This window comes from Vulpes lagopus, chromosome 3 (genome assembly GCF_018345385.1).
Source record: "Vulpes lagopus strain Blue_001 chromosome 3, ASM1834538v1, whole genome shotgun sequence".
Classification (NCBI taxonomy): domain Eukaryota; kingdom Metazoa; phylum Chordata; class Mammalia; order Carnivora; family Canidae; genus Vulpes; species Vulpes lagopus.
The window spans coordinates 39,155,717-39,167,816 of NC_054826.1; positions in this window are offsets into that span (position 1 = coordinate 39,155,717).

The following is a 12,100-nucleotide window of genomic DNA, read 5'->3' on the forward strand; positions in this document are numbered from 1 at the left end:
ACTCAAGATGAATTTGCCCATCTTTGTCCTTCAGTGTTCAATATTTTAATTATCACTGTGATTAGCCTTTACCACAAAGAAGATAAACTAAGACATGCTGACACATCCAAAGGTGGCCTTAAAATGCATTTATTATGGCTTAGTTGTCAAAGAGAGCAAAATATAAATAGTCTAAATATTTATCAATAGGTTAATACCAGCATGTTGGAGACCTTTACGCCAGTAAAATTGTTTTCAGCATCATTGTACAGCCTGTATTGAGCTTAGCCATTTGTTTTTAACCTTGCTGTGCTGTTTTACCTCAATAAAAATAAATAAAGTATGCATATGTACATAGCTTTAGTTGGACTGCAATATAGTGCTGTTTTATCTCATTAGGCTCTCCTTTCAAAATAATATGCTCATCATAATTCCATGAAATTGTAGAAAAAATAAGACTATAATGGAGCCTTGTTATGACTGTGGCTATATCTCATATTTTTTACTTGAGTATACCACTAAATAAAACAATAATAAACATGGTTCTCTGGATCTGTTAGATAAAGCTAGAGAGAAGACTTTCCTTAAGTATGAAGAAATGAAGAGACTACCTCTACCCAGTGTTAGTGTCCCTGGTGATTCTAAGAAGTAGAAGGTGCGGCACAGGCAGGATCAGTCATCTGGCTCTAAACAAAGAGTCGAGGGGCACCTGGGTGGCTCAGCAGTTGAGCATCTGCCTTCGGCTCAGGTCATGATCCAGGGTCCTGGGATCGAGTCCCACATCAGTCTCCCCGCAGGGAGCCTGCCTCTGCCTCTGCCTATGTCTCTGCCTATCTCTCTGTGTGTCTCTCATGAATAAATAAATAAAATCTTTAAAAAAATAGAGTCATGTTTGTATTCAGAGTCAATCTTTCATCTCCTTCCTGCTCACTCAATACACTTTCAGTTATAAGATGAATACAGTCTAAGTAATATATAACATGGTAACTATAGTATAACTCTCTATTGTATGATTGACAGTCAGTAACAGGCACACCTGCGTGGCTCAACAGTTGAGCATCTGCCTTTGGCTCAGGGCATGATCCTGGTCCCAGGATGGAGTCCCACATCGGGCTCCCTGAGAGAAGTCTGCTTCTCCTCTGTCTATGCTTCTGCCTCTTTCTGTGTGTGTCTCTCATGAATAAATAAATAAAATCTTAAAAAAAAAAAAGTCAATAAGAGAGAACTTAAATGTTCTCAGGGAAAAAAAAAAAAACCTAAAAGGTAAATATGTAAGTTAATGGATATGTTAATTGACTAACTCAATGGAGGGGATCATTTCCTAATGTATTCATATATCAAATCATCACACTGTACATTCTAAATACCTTGCAATTTTATTTGTCAATTATACCTGAATAAAGCAGAAAAAAAAACATGAATGAGACTACTTGTCTCTCTTTCTGCTATCCCAGCTCTTCCTGATGCTGACTCTAACCATGTTTCTCCCACAGAGAATAACAGTCTTAGGGAAAGAGGAACTAAGGTAGGAAAAAGCATGCAGAATGATTTGTCCAAATTGATAAACCTTCGTTAGTTGTTGTTGGGCCTTAAACATCACTGAGATTACCCTGAGCTATGAACTGAGAAAGAAATATTTTGAGATCACTACTTTTGACTTAATCCAGAAAAATGCGAAAATTCTACAGCACAACAAATTAGAGGGTAACTAAAATAGCTCCCTGTTAAGGGTGAGGAGAATGAGAACTCCATCCAATGTCTCTATTAATTAGCTACCTGACCAAATCTCTTAGTCTTTGGGAGACTTCCTTGTATTTTCAGCTATAAGATGAGAGGGATTGATCAGATGCCCTTTAGAGGTCCTCTCCTTTTAAACAATTTATGCTTGTTTTGTTACTACTCTTTTCTATGTAAATTAAGTTAGTCTATACTGGGCCTACTTCTGTTTTAGGGAGTACATTAAACACTAGGCAAGTGTTACCATCTTGTAGCTATATTACATTTAATCTTCCTCACAAACCGGTAAAGTATATACTATTATCATCTTCCATTTAAAGATGAGAAACCAGGGTACAGAGAGGATAACTCATTTTTTCCAAAAGCAAATGTCACTCAGGTAGTATAGCTGAGAGCCACAGCCAAGCAGTGTGAATCTATAGCTTGTTCACTTAATCATAACCATATACATCTTCATAGAACCCAATGCAACTCGTTTTAATCCCCTTCAGAATTCTCTCATCTTGTCTTTTGTTTCCTGTAATAATTTCATGGTGTTTTGATATCCTTCCTGCCCCTTCTTCAACATTCATTCTACATTTCACTGCAGAGAACATTACTTTCAGTCAACATTTATGCTTAGAGCTAAAATAGATAAGTAAAACCAATTTATTGGTATTAGATTTCTCCTTGATAAAAGAATCTTGAAAAAATAATAAAATTATAACATTTCTGAATTGCTAAGGATTCTAGAGAATACTATTTTTCAATGTATGTCATGGAGTGGTAATAGAGATTAACTGTAAACAAAATAGTTTTCCTAGTCAAATAATTTGGGAAGAGATGTTGAATCAGAGTAAAATAAATATTTTCTGCTGGACTGCTCAGAGCATTTATGATGCTTATGTGCACCATGATTCCCTCACTGTTTGCTATAGTATTTAACATTTCCCAAATCCCATGACCATAAGTATTATTTTGCTGGGAGGAAATTTTGGGATTAGTATTCACCAGAAAAAATTTGGGAAATACCATTTTAGTATTATTTATACTATCCCTTCTATAACCACCCACCAATTAAACAGGTAAAGATTTGAATCTGAATGGTGACATGACTTATCCCAGCCAACACAAATTTGGACTGTGTAAAACAGAAACTAGATTTTATGTATTTTAATAAAGTGAATTTAATATAGAAGGAGCTGATAAATGAGCAATGCAGAGATAGTAACTATAGGAGCAGACACCAAAACAGAACTGGTAGGCTCTTTTGCTGAGCCTAGAAAGTTGGGTAAGAGTACTAACAGAGCTGGACTCAGTCATTTGAAAAGATGCTATCACCTGGATGGTGAGAGTAGCTAAGCAGCTCAGAGAAGAAAGCCCCAGAACTGGGAATCAGACCTCCAAAGTCAGAGTTCCACATAGCTGATGGTGGAATCACAGATAATCAGAGGAGGGGCACCTCTGGCTGGGTCTCAGACTTCTGTGGTCTGTCCACATGCTGCTAGGATCTCAGCTGTGTGCAAGAGAACACTTGCACATTTGGGATCAGACTCGAAAGGAAGAGGTGCTGCTTGACTGAAATGGACACCTTGAGAAAGCACAATGGGTCTGGTTATGGGAGTGCAAAACACTGGAGACTGGAATCAACTGTTTTCACAAAGGTGAAGGGTAACATTAAAGGGCAAAGCAAGTTAATAAAAAGGAGAATGTTCCTTTTCCTTTCCCTTTGCTCTCTACTCTTCCTTCAGTGCTTTCTACTAGAATAACCTGACAGTGGCAGAGAAGAAATGAACATTACAGGGTCCCAGCCCCAGCATCATAAAATTGAGTATGGAAAGTTGGATTTGGAGGTGACAGATAAATGATTAATAACTGATATACTTCACCATGTCAGTTAGTGAATATCATACATTCATTTCTGTGTATATGTATACTGTCTCACAGCAATAAGATGCAATTATCCTTCTTACAAATAAAATGCTCTCAGCATTTGTCCAAAAAGGAGATACACAAAATCCAAACAGCCATCATATCCATTTCTAGGCAAGAATCACAGCATCCATTTTTGAGTGATGACATTTAATCTTCTAATATAATCACAGTCCCCCTTGAATAATCTATTTCCCAAAGATTCAATTGTAAGCCTGTGTATAATGAAAACCCCTTTCTATAAAACAGAAAGGGTATAGAAGAAAGGAGATCAAAAGAAAGAATTTAATATATACAAATATCAATTTGTTTAAATACCTATGTGATCTTTATGCAAAGACAGCTATATATTTTTATGAAAGTAATAGTAAGCAAGGAATAAAATATGCATGGCTTCTATGGTCCCCATATCTGTATTAGTTACATGATTGTAGTTGATATAAATGACTTCCTTCTTCTATTACCCTTTTCTCTCAGTCAGCCTGTCAACTGGTTGATTTGCAATTCTTTACCTGGTTGAATTACTGAAGGGTCTTAATACAAGAGCAGGATAATCTCACATCCAGGAAGGTGGGTTGCTTCCATTGCTAAGAAAGTCTTAGTGGGACGTGTGGGTGGCTCAGTTGGTTGGTACCTGACTCTTGATTTCATCTCAGGTCATCATTTCAGGATGCTGAGATCCAGCCCCTCATGGAACCCCGCATGAGGCTCCATGCTTAGCAGAGTCTGCTTGCCCCTTTCTTTCCCTGTCTGTCCCTCTCCCCAACTTGTATGTGCGTGTGCACTCTCTCAAATAAATAAATAAAAATCTTTTTTAAAATGTCGTATAAAATCTTAAGAGTTCTAAGATTCTCAGCATTGTTCAAGTCCACTCAGATATCACCATACATTTTAGCCTCACTTTCCTTCCCAATTAATGTCCTAATTTTCTCATAAGAGACATGGCCAATGTAAGATTTTGATTTACATTGTAATTATATAATCAGTACAATTAAAATATGCATCTACTTTTAAAGAGAAGCCAGCCCTGTAGCTACAAGAAATAAGAGATTCTTTTGAGACTGCCATAGGATCTCCTTTGTTCTCTATTACTGGAACTGAGAATTAAAAGCCCTGAGCTTATACTTTTCTGCCTGTTGATTCTCCAGTGAAGTCAGAAGAGGACTAACTACCCACAGTTCTTAGAGCCATCAGAACTGCTTTAAAAATTAAGAATTGAAGGTACTTGATTCTTAGGATTATTTCATTACAATCAACAAGAGTGATGCTTTTAATTAATTGTGATGTGACTTCATATTAAGAATTACTATTATGACGCTTCCTATTGGAAAGGAGAACAGTACTGTATTAAAGGACATGGCATGACCAAATAAACTTCAGCATCTCCTGGTATCAAGTGCAGTTCAGATAGAGAAACACCTACTATCCTTAAAGTTAGGGGGAAAAGGAAAAGGGGCTGGGAATAGCATCCTGAGTAAGATTCCCAAGGAGCTGGCACCCAGACTTTTAAAGGGGTCAATGCCTTGGTCATGATGGGGCTAGTCCTGGCAATGCAACAAAAACCTAGGGGCTGAACCAAGTGCTGTTGCCAGAGTGGAGGGCCATTCTCAGGACAGTCCTTATATAAGAACATGCTTAGACAGACTAAGCAAGTCCTTTCTCCTTTTTTTTTTCTTTTTTCTTCTCATCTCCCTAGAGGGCTTCCTATTCCCAGACTGGGTAGGAAGCATCTTAAAGGGAGAAATAAAAGCTGTATAGTTTAGTACCAATGTTACATAGAAGTGTGAATTTGCAACCAAGAGATAGTAGCTTAAACATGAACACAGACTTGAACCTAAACTTTTCTGATATCCGGTTTAAGCTCTTTAAAATATGTCCTAATGGTTGGGTTTCAGGAGCCATAAAGAGCTGATGGTGGAGCCAAATGAGCTGGTGGGGAAGAGGGATTTGTCAGAACGCTTTTACTGGTGAAAACCTATTTCCATATGTTATTATCAAATGAATTTATGTATGTGAATTGCTTAGAACAGTGTCTAGTATATCTAAGGCACCATAATAAGAAATCTATGAAATCCATAATCATAAACTCACTTTTATAACAAAGATTAGTTGATACAAAAATAAAATGTGTATTATCACACCAAAAACAAAAGAAAACCACAAATTGCTGTAGAAATTTGAGTGATGTGAGGTGCTAGCTCCATGAACATTTCAAAGAACTTCCCATAAAGTTTGGTTATTTGATTACGTGTTATGCCATAAAAATGTCCTTAACCCAGATTTTGGCAGTCTAATGCTTTCTGCCCCAGAAACACTAAAGGCAACTATTGTCTTATATCCTCCAGAATCTGAACTACATTCATCTTTCTGTGTGTGTTCATGAGCATGTGGGTAAATATTGGGGAAGTCTGTAGATCAGGACTACTCTAATTTAATGTCCCTTTGAATGGAAATTCTTCTAGACTAGATGCTTTATGTACAGTCATAAAGATAATCTGCAAATAGACTTTTCCTACATTTCTATAATGATTTGTTTCTCAATTATTACAAAATGAATTGACAGACAACCTTCTCTGTTTAACTTCTACATTTGAATTCTAATGAGCACATTAAAATCTCATAATTTAATTACTATTCTTGGATTATTTTTGTTGGTGGTGATAGTTTATTAATTCATTATCAGCTCCTGAGTTGTACATTTATCCAAATGTGAATGTAACAATGCCTCACTTTTATCTATAGTTCACTTTTCTAGGGATTTTAATTTTTTCATAAAATTGATAACCTGATGTGGGGCTCCCAGGTGGCCTAGTTAGTTAAGCATCTGACTCTTGGTTTTGGCCCGGGTCATGATCTCAGGGTTGTGAGATGAAGCCCCAGGTTGGGCTCCCCACTCAGTGGAGAGTCTGCTTGAAATTCTCTCTAACCTCTCCTCTGCCCCTCCTCCCTGTGCTCTTTCTCTAAAATGAATAAATAGATAAATCTTTAAAAAATGTGATAACCTGTTGCTTAGCTCAGAATTCCCCTCAACTTCCCCTACCATACACAAAGTAAATAAACCAAAATATAGATATTGAAAGTCAAGTGTTTTACTCACAGCAGTCACTCTACCTTCACTCAAAGCCTATTAACTCCTATTTTAAACCTAGTTCACTCTAATTTGTTTCTTACTCCAAAGTGGATGAGAAGGGTAAAATATGAAAAAATAGGAGCTAAAGAATCAGGCAAGTCAAAAGTAGAAATGACAGCACATAAAAATCAGTGAGGCAAAAGAATATGAAAATTAGCTTCAAAATTGTGAGCTCATTGTGCATTGGGGGCGCATAGCCCTCCTTCTAAAGAATAAAGTAGTGAAGCCATAATGCCTTAAAGTCAACAGTGCATTGGACCAGATTCCTGCACTAGGTTAGGTGAGCAATGAGCTTCTCTGGGCCTTCATTTTTACATCTTTATAATGAGGAGATTTGTTTGAGATGATTTCCAAAATCCTTTAGCAACATAAATTTCTATTATTTTATAATAATTGATAATGAATTTTCAATGACCTCCATATAAAATGCTATGAGAGTGAGATCAAATGTTTCAAAGTATTTCTACCAAAAACAGTCAAAGTAAAAATGGTTTGGTCTTAATATTACTAATTACATGTTTTTTAAGTAAGAGTTTAGCATTTTTGTAAGTATTTAGATATATTGTTTGGTTTAATCTTTGTAACAATTCAATGAAGCATATTCAATTTATGAACATTTTACAAATGAGAAAACAGGCTCACACAAGTGATGTTAATTGCACAATATCTCATGGTAAGACAAGATCTACAATCCATTTTTGTCTTCTGCAAAACTTTGTAATACCTCTTCAAGTAGTACAGATAAGTTTTATATACTTGCATGGGTGCTTCTGCTTTATTTCTGGGCCACAGGCAATCAGCTCATTTCTGGTTTGATGCTATTCCACAGCTGATTGATGAGGAGCGTGGCCCCTGCCCCTGGCTATAAGCAGCTATAGATTCTGCTGTTTTACCAGGTGGCCCTAGTTTCTGCAAGAATGTTCAAGTGATTAAACATGATTCCCACCATATGACTTGAATACCAACTTATCACTAAGGGATTGCTGATACATGGAGAGTTATATTTTTTGAATATCGCTGACTATTTTTAAGTCTATTATTTCTGTGCCTTTGAAGTGAGCAAGTATGCACAAATACATCCTTGTGACATCTTGATCAGATGTTAATGTCCTTTTTTTTTTTTTTTTCTTAAGCAGATATATAAGAATAGAAACCACACATAAGAGGCAGTATCTCACAGCAGGGAACATGGACTGTAAAGGCTATCTGATACAGCTAAACACTTTAAATATGCCATCTTAGGCAAATTACTTAAAATCTTACAACCTCGGTTTTCTCATCTAAAAACTGGTATTAATAACAGTTCTTAGCTTATAAGGTTGTTCTGAAGATTAAATGAATAAGACAGCATCTGACATAAGGTAAATGTTGAAAAAAATGTTAGTTGCTATTAGCTGACTACAGAGTTATGACTTAGTCCACTGATAGTTTGAGACAACTGAAGGCTATTTGGAATCTATTTCTCTTTATTTACTTAGTGTCTGGTGCAGTATCCAATATCTTACGGATGCTTCATAAATTTTTGAATGAATGTCATTTACTGCTCCAAGGTAGTTTGTTTCTTTTTCCCATCTCAAATGGACCTAACCTGCCAGCCTTGTCTCACAGAAAGGGTTATTATAGGTCATATAATATACAAAGTAGTTTGTTTTTATAAAAATCTGTTTTATTCCCCCACGTTTTATGGACAAGGAAAGTCATCTAACTTGCTCACAGTCAGCAAAGAAAAGCAAATTCATAATCTGCATCCAGGTCTGTCTTGCATCTGAACCAGGGTACTTTGTTGCTTCTCGCTGCTACCCTACATATTATAAGCTAGTTTATGAGAAAGAACTTAGAATACTGAGAAGCACATGCTTATATAAGACATTTGCATATGTTAGCAAGTTTGTGCCAGTAGCCTCTTAACTAGTTCTCTTCAGGGAACCATGCTCTCTGTTTCCCTATTTATGAGCTATCCTAGACACCGAGAGGCAATATTTAAAATACAATAGAAGAGGGCAGCCCAGGTGGCTCAGCAGTTTAGTGCTGCCTTCAGCCCAGGGTGTGATCCTGGAGACCCGGGATCGAGTCCCACATCAGGCTCCCTGCATGGAGTCTGCTTCTCCCTCTGCCTGTGTTACTGCCTCTCTCTCTCTCTCTCTCTCTCTCTCTCTCTCCTCTCTGTGTATTTAAATAAATAATAAAAAATCTTTTTAAAAAATTAAAAAAAAAATACAATAGAAGAGGGTGGAGTGCTCTTGCCATTCCCATTCAGACAATTCAAGTGAATCAATTATCTAGTATATGCATTATTCCTACACTTTTAACTTTCTAGCAATTGTCCAACTGCTGGCTCTTTTCTCACTATCATAAACAAAAATATGTTTTGACCAGACTGTTGTGACATTCATTAGCCGATCATCTGAAAGTCACTTGGAGAAAGAGAGAAACACCAGTTTATTTACATAATCACCTATGGATTCAGTATCATCAGTTTCACTCTATGGTCCAATGTACTCATTTGTAAAATAAGGATACCAAAATTGCTTCACTATAATCATGACATTTAATATTTTAATGCAGAGATCCCTCTACAGGTACATATGCAGAGATCAATCAACCACAGCATACTGTGACTAGCAATTAGGATAAAGGCTACTATTTTAAAACTAAAATATCCATAGAATAATCAATATTAAAGTAGTTCATTTATTCATTCTTCATTTATCCTACACATATTTAATTCATATCAAGTGTGGCCATCAGGCTTAAAAGAAGGCTCACAAAGGTAGAACTATATAGAATTCACATAAATTTAGTGTATATGGTAACCATAAATTATATAATTAAAGTCTCTATTCCACAGAGATTGATTTCTACTTTAAATCTATACATGATTTTCTATATTTTCTCTTTTTTTCTGAATGTATTTCCCATTATTGATCTAACACATAAACTTCATTCATTCAGACTGAATGGCATTCGACCTCACCGTTTGTCAGAGCAGCGCTGAAATTAAAAAAAAGAAAAGTAGTATGTACCCCATACCCTCAAGGAACTCAGTCTAGAGAAAAGAGAAAAAACATTGACAGATAATTAGAATCTAGGGAAAGAAGTGCTAATAGAGATATTTGTAACACAATATGGCAGTAATGAAGAAGACAAGGGTGAGTGAGTGCCATGCTCTGCTAGGGGCATTAAGTAACATGGGAAGAGAAGAGTGATCTTTGCCAAATTGGCTCACTCCCCAAACTTGTTCATTTTGTTTCTCAGTAGAAACTGCTGCAATGGAAGCTAAGAGATATGAAGGCAAAATAGAAATATCCAGAGGTCGATGCTAGTGTATTCTTTTTCCGTGGTGTTATCCAAAGCAAAGGGCATCAGAAAATTGAATCCAAGAGAATTCTAAAACATCTAAAGGAAGAATTCACCTAGTAGTTCATTGGACAAAGAAACCTCATTTTAAATCTTCTCACTCTCTGTTCCTCCTTTTATTTTCACTATTTCCAGTGTTTTGAATACTTCACTTTATTTAGCTAAAAGTTCAATGAATTAGAAATCAATAATTCAGCTATAAAACTGCAAAAAATTAAGGTCTAGGTTTTGGCCAAGTCTACAGAGCTATTTAGTGGTATCCAGTAGTCAAAGTCTGGTGTTTATCTCCAAATACTCTCTCCTAAATCACTCTTCTGCACAGTGTCAATACAGTATAGGAAATGTGGGGACAGGAATCATTATTTCTAGGATCATGTCCAATTCTATAATTCTGTAAATACCAAATACTTTGAGAAATTTCCTAATTTTATTTCTACCTTAACCATGATTCACTTGTTAAATGAAAAATAAAAAGGCTTAGTTAGATGTATGCTTTGTATATACCCTATGCATACACATATGAATGCCACTTTGTACACAAATTTGTACAAAGTTGAAGAAGTTTTAGAGCATTGGGGTTTAAAACAGTTGGTCGGCAAGATGGCAGAAGAGTAGGGTCCCCAAGTCACCTGTACCCATCAATTTGCTTAGATAACTTTCAAATCATCCTGAAAACCTACGAATTCAGCCTGAGATTTAAAGAGAGAACAGCTAGAATGCCACAGATGCGCTTCTATCAAGGTAGGAAGACGGCGGGGGGTGGGGGGATAAAGAAATAAATAAAAAGCATCCAAGGGGGAGGGGCCCCCGAGGATCTGGGCTAAGGCCAGGGCAAGCGTCCCCAGGACAAGACAGCCCCTGTCCTGGGGCTACTGGAGAAGCAGGAACTTCACCAATACTCCTGGAGAAAAGGCGCTTGCAGGGAGTTGGAGCAGGACCCCAGGAGGGTGGGGATGCCCTCAGGCTCCCGGGGGCACTAACAGAGGACCTGTGCCCCAGGGAGAGCCCCACACCCCCCTGCCGAGCTCCCTAAAGGGCTGCAGCGCACCCACTGCTGGACCCGGAAGCAGCTCGGAGGGGCTCGGGCGGAGGCTGCGTGGAGGGGGCTGTGCTGCCCGGGAGTGCGATTCCAGCGGCGCAGGCCCTAGAGGCCAGGGTGTTGGGGGACACAGGCCAGGATCCGGTGCTCCCACCGGAACAGGCGGAGGCCGAGAGGACACAGGACAGCGAGGACACTCCTGCCACCGTCGCCCCAGAGCTGTACAGATCGAGGTCCCGGCCCCCAAGCATCTAGGCCCCTGCAGACTGGGAGCTGTGGTAGTTACTGCAGGAGCTGACTCCAGGGCTGGGGACCTGGCCGCCAGTGGGGTTGTTCCTCCTGGAGCCTCACAGGATAAACAACCCCCACTGAGCCTCACAGTGGCCTCACAGGATAAATAAGATAAACAACTTTGACTGACTGGTGCACCAGGCAGGGGGATGAGCATCTCTCCCAGGTCCACACACCTGAAAATCAGCACAGCAGACCCCTCCCCTAGAAGACCAGCTGGAAGGACAGGGGAAAAGCAAGTTATTGACCAAGCAGCACTGGAAAGTTCCAGGGGAAGTCGAGGGATTTACATTATAGAGAATCAGAGGATACTCCCCCTTGTTTTTTGTTTTCTGTTTGCTTCCCCCCACCCCTTTTTTTCCTCTTTTTTCTCTTCTCTCTTTTTCTCCTTTTCCCAGTACAACTTGTTTCTGGCCACTCTGCACTGGGCAAAATGACTGGAAGGAAAAACTCACCTCAAAAGAAAGAATCAGAAACAGTCCTCTCTCCCACAGAGTTACAAAATTTGGATTACAATTCAATGTCAGAAAGCCAATTCAGAACCACAATTATAAAGCTACTGGTGGCTCTAGAAAAAAGCATAAGGGACTTAAGAGACTTCATGACTGCAGAATTTAGATCTAATCAGGCAGAAATTAAAAAACAATTAAATAAGA